This window comes from Bidens hawaiensis, unplaced genomic scaffold (genome assembly GCF_021521415.1).
Source record: "Bidens hawaiensis isolate Kalapana, Puna unplaced genomic scaffold, B.hawaiensis_p1.1 tig00008086_1, whole genome shotgun sequence".
NCBI classification, from domain to species: domain Eukaryota; kingdom Viridiplantae; phylum Streptophyta; class Magnoliopsida; order Asterales; family Asteraceae; genus Bidens; species Bidens hawaiensis.
The window spans coordinates 511,924-517,923 of NW_027491572.1; positions in this window are offsets into that span (position 1 = coordinate 511,924).

Sequence of the window (6,000 nt, forward strand, 5' to 3'; positions counted from 1 at the left end):
CTGCACCAAGTTCGAGGTCGTGAGTTGTATAATTCTTTTCATGAACCTTAAGTTGCCTTGATGCGTAAGCGATAACCTTGCCTCGTTGCATAAGAACACAACCGAGACCTTGGTTGGATGCATCGCAATACACGACAAAATCATCATTACCCTCAGGTAGCGCAAGAACAGGAGCTTCACACAACAGACGCTTGAGCGTTAGAAAGGCTTCTTCTTGCTTCGAGCCCCAAATATACGGTTTACCTTTGTGCGTAAGAGCTGTTAAAGGCAAAGCGATCTTCGAGAAGTTCGAAATGAAGCGCCGGTAATAACCAGCTAAGCCCAGAAAGGAACGGATCTCAGAAGGAGAGGATGGCGTAATCCAGTTCTTGATTGCTTCAATCTTGGATGGGTCGACATGAATACCCATCTTGTTAACAACATGACCAAGAAACTGTACTTCATCAGACCAGAATTCACACTTGGAAAGCTTAGCATAGAGTTGCTCAGCTTTAAGCTTTTGCAACACCAACCGAAGATGTTGCTCATGCTCGGCCTTGGTCTTAGAATACACCAGAACATCATCGATAAACACAATCACGAATTTATCCAAGAAAGGCCTACACACCCGATTCATTAGATCCATGAAAACGGCGGGTGCGTTGGTTAAACCGAAGGACATGACCAAGAATTCAAAATGGCCATAACGAGTTCGAAAAGCAGTCTTCGGAACATCTTCATCGCGGATGCGCAACTGGTGATAGCCAGAGCGGAGATCAATCTTCGAGAAACAAGAGGCACCTTGGAGTTGATCAAAGAGGTCGTCAATACGCGGTAAGGGATACCGGTTTTTAATGGTGAGTTTGTTCAACTCGCGGTAATCAATACACATGCGAAACGATCCATCTTTCTTTTTAACGAACAACACCGGAGCACCCCAGGGCGAAGAGCTAGGGCGGATGAATCCTTTAGCAGTCAACTCTTGAAGTTGGCTGGCCAATTCTTGCATCTCAGCGGGTGCAAGACGATAAGGAGATTTAGCTACGGGGGAAGCACCAGGGACAAGATCAATACGGAACTCGACTTCACGAGCGGGAGGGATACCAGGAAGATCATCAGGAAAAACTTCAGGGAAATCACGCACAACAGGGATATCGCGAAGCTTCTTCTCTTCAGCAGGTTTAACCACATGGGCTAGAAATGCAACACACCTTTTCCGCATGAGCCTACGGGCTTCGGCGCAAGACATAAGTTTAAGACCACTGGAGGGTTTTTCGCCGTAAATATGAAGATCACCATTTTCTCGAGGTATGCGAATCAATTTCTTGGCGCAAATAACTTCGGCGCGATTATTCGAAAGCCAGTCCATACCAATAATAACATCAAAGCTTCCAAGAGGCATGGGGATGAGGTCGATTAGAAAATCGTTTTCGTTAAGATTAAGCGTACAATCTTTAATCACTGAGTTAATTAAAATAATTTCACCATTAGCCAATTCAACTGAAAAATCTTCTTTTAAATCGTTGCGCGGTCGCGCAAGCTTCTGCTCGAAGGCGCGAGAGATAAAGCTTCGATCGGCGCCAGTATCAAAAAGTACAGAAGCATAAAATCCGTTAAGTAAAAATGTACCATTAACTACGTCATTATTCGCTTGCGCTTGGTGCGCGGTTATGTTAAAAGCTCGTCCACGCGTCACTTGGTTTGAAATCTGGTTCACCGGATTCGCTTGCGTAATCTGAACTTGTAGTCTTGGACATGCGTTCCGGAAATGACTGGGATCACCGCAGTTAAAGCACGATCTGGGTCGTGGGTTTTGGTAGGTTGGTTGAGGATTCTGCGGGTAGACTGGTGGTGTTGGCGCAATTGGATTGGCGAGAAGGACTCTACAGTTCTCAGCAGTGTGACCAGTACGGCCACATCGGTTACAAAGTCGACACGGGGTTTGGGTTGGGTGGTGAAATCTACAGGTTGGGCAAAAGGGATGGTTTCCTGTGTAAGGTTTCTTAGGAGGCGGGGCAGGGAGTGCTGGATTGGTTAAGGCATAGTTATGGACTGCAGGAGGTGCTGGGTAGGTTGACAGTGGGTTAGGCGCGTAAACTGGGGGTTGGTAAACGGGTTGCTGGACAATGGGCGGGTTGGTAAGCGCATAGGCCTTGCGCCTGCGCTTGAGGTTGTTACGGTTTGAGGGTTCAGGTTTGGTTTCTGTTGGTTCAGGGGCAGTCTTGGTGAGTTTGGTCTTCTCAGTTCCCCGCAGGAACAGGGTTCCTGCTCTGACATGGTTGTCGCTGAGCACAGCGGCCAACTCGATGGCGTCAGAGAGGGTAACTGGGTTTCTGGCCCATACAGAATCTTGAATTTCCATGGGGAGACCCCCAAGGAATTTCTCGATTGCTCGGCGTGAAGGGGTAACAAGGTGAGGGACCAGTAAGCTTAGCTCGTGGAAGCGCGTCGCGTACTCGCGCGCTTCGCCACTGTATTGCTTCAAGTTCCAGAATTCTTCCTCCAGGCGCTTAACTTCGTTGGGAGGGCAGAATTCTCGCGTAAGAATTTCCTTGAATTCCTCCCATGTCATGCTAGAAGCAGCCTCTGCGCCACGCGCATGAGCTACTCCATTCCACCATGTAAGCGCTCTGGATTCCAGGACACTGGAAGCATATAGGGTTCGTCTGTCTGAGGGGCATTGGGTATGGAGGAAAGTGTTTTCAATCTTCTCGAGCCATTGGAGCATCACGGTGGCTCCTTCAAGACCTGTGAACTTTGGAGGGTTACCCGCGTTGAAGGATTTAATGTTATAACTGGGGGTATTGTTTTGGCTCAAGGCTTGGGCTATTGCGGCGGCCATTTCCTGGGAACGTTGCTGTCTACGCATGCGCGAGGCTTCTCTTCTCTGAAATCGGCGAGATAGCGGAGGCATTCTATAAAAGTTTTTAATTTTAGTTAATATCTTGGTTTTAGCGCAAAGTTTTAATCTTATAAAGCTTGGTTTCACGGAGTTAGTTACTGTCAAAAGTTAAAGTAAAATAAATGACCCTAAATGCAGACTTAATAAAGGTAACAAATTTGAATCAAGAATCGACAATTCATGTATCACCATGACTTTCCGAATTCCCAATTTAAAATATACGAGCAAACGAGTATTGGAGATTGACGATTCATGTATCACCATGACTTTTCAATCTTCAATATAAAACATACAAGAAAACGAGTATTGGAGGTTGACAATTCATGTATCACCATGACTTTTCAAGTCTCCAACCTCAGAACATAATCGTAAATGGAAATTGAAAATCAACTATTCATGTATCACCATGACTTTTCGGATTTTCAATCCCAACAAACGAATATGTAAGAAAAATCAATAAAAATCGAAATTCAACAAAAATCGAAATATCGCGAAATAAAACATAAAATCATATACTGCGCAAGTGCGAGCATATTTATAAATAACGAGTAATTAACAATAAGCGCGCAAACATGAGATTTCTCTCATGCGCGAGAGGGGACTCTTAGGTATTCTAGGCCGTTACGTCTAACCACCTATCCTAAAGTCAACGAGCTCTGATACCAATCTGTAACACCCCGACCAAAGGCGGATTATACATCGGGGCGCCACATATTGCTTCATTACTCGCGACACTATTGGTGTCAATATTTATTAATACACATTTTATCGCGCACGCGCAGCGGGGAAAATAAAGAACATAAATCAAACATAAATCAATATATTATAAATTATAACATTCAAACAACATTTACTTGTCTTGATACATTTTAATTCTAGGTCCAAAAGTAAAAACGTCCTACGTGTCCACAAGCTCCAAAACAGCTACTGCAAACCTGAACATGTGTTAAAATAAACGTCAAACACTTGCGTGTTGGTGAGAAATCAAGTTTAATACAATACATAGATAACAATAAATCTGCGCGCAACATGTGTATGTCTGGTTTTCAACAAGGGTGTAATCTGATCGGGACCAACTCTAAGAGACAAGACTGCCAGTGCTCACAATTGAGCTCACAAACAAGACTAACTGTGCAAGTGTAACAAAAGAGAAAATCATAAACGAATGTTCTCCCGTGTTCATCTAATGGTACCATGAAAACTGCGGAATAGACTGTCCATACGGTTAATGATCCACACATACAAATAAACAGCCAAGTCTACGTCCTCAACACATGGGATACTGCGCGACTAAAGTTCATAAACAGTTTAAGACTCAAGTTTTGTATGAACACATGAACATCCCAAAGCATTTAAAATAAAAAGGGATTAGATACGAGATAACTCACTTGATAAACGATGCGGTGTAAGATAAAGCAAGAACCAACTTTAAACAAGCACAAGTTAACCTATAAATAAGATTATTGTTTTAATGATCTGTTTTAAGTCTTGATTATAAGTTAGCATAATTAATAAGTAAATTATTATATATAATATATATTACCGGAAAAGCAGGAAGAACAAGGAGGAAGACGGAGGCAGGAGAGGAAGACGGCAGAGAGAGCAAGGAGCAAGAGAACAGGAGAGATTAAGTGTTTGTGTGTGATGTGTTATGAAAATATTATTATTATTTATAGGAAAACCCTAGGAGACACAAATCCAGAAAAAGGGGAAAAGATCTTTAACAGGATCAAGCAAAAGATATCAAAAAGCATAAGAATCCAAAAAGCAAAAGATATGGAAGATATGGCAGCTGCAGAGGCAAGATAAAGCTGTCAGGGAACAGTAAAAAGCATGGGCGGATCAGATAAAGGTACTGGTCAAGCATGGCAAAAGCAGATCTCAAAAGATTATGTCAGTCACTTTATCTGTCAACCAATGGGGTTGGTACGCATGCTGCGCCGAAAGTAACTTTTCAGACATAAAGCAGATTAGGTCAACAGCTCAAAAGATAAGACAACTCAAAAGCAACGGCTAGCCTAAACAGAAGAAAACTCAAAGGGTTTAACGCGAGAAGGCTAAGGCGCGAAGGCAGACACAGAAGGTCAAGAGAGCGCGAGCGCGAAGGCAGACACAGAAGGTCAAGAGAGCGCGAGCGCGAAGGCAGACAAAAACAACCTTAACGCGTCGCGGAAAGAACTATATTTCCATGCGCACTGCGGGAAGAACCACATTTCTTAGCGCGCCGCGGGAGGAACTAAGATTCCTAGCGCGCTGCGGGAAGAACTATAATTCTTCGCGCGTCGAGGGAACTACAAATCCTTAGCGCGTCGCGGGAAGCGTTCGTCTCGCGTATCGCAGGAACAGATGGTCTTCACGCAGGCTTCCTTGTAAGGAGTCTGGCGCGTGAAGCTGCGCAGACAACCTTAGGCGGGAAGGAACAAAGGACAAGCAAAGAGTTAGAGGGAAACAAGGCGTAAGGGCGGGACGGCGACAAGAGGGAAAAGAAGGCGGAAAGAGAGGAGAGGGACGGGACAGCGGGAAGGAAACGAAAGGCGGGAAGGAAAATACATTAAAAATAAAGTATAAATACTAAATCATAAAAGAAAGAGATCGGGTCAGAGAAACGGGTACCTGGGTCGGGTCGGATCAGGGCAGATGTCACACGCGCGACCCCGATGACATCATGCACTGCGTGCGCAGGAATGATGAAACCATTGAGTACTACATAACTCGTTTCAATCAGGAATCTCTTGCAATTGGAGGCATTACTGAACAACTCTTGCGCGTTGCCTTCATACAAGGTGCGCGCAGTGATCAACTCCGCAGAGCTCTCGTGAGCAGAGAAGGCATGCCAACCACTTGGGCTAAGCTTATGGAAGCATCGCGAGTCTTCGCGCGAAATGAAAAACAAATTGCCCAAGACAGAGCAAGAGATAGAGGGCATCAAACAGAGGCACCACGCAGCAATGAAAGAAGGGGCAAACAAAACTCTGTATGGTCCAGGTTGCAACAAACCAATTATTCTCCTGCAGAAAAGCAAGCGCAACAAAGTTCACCCCACCCCCAAAAAGACATTCTTAATCGCGGAGAGGGTGACAAGAAGGAAGGCGGCAGAGAGCCTAATAGACCTCTACCAA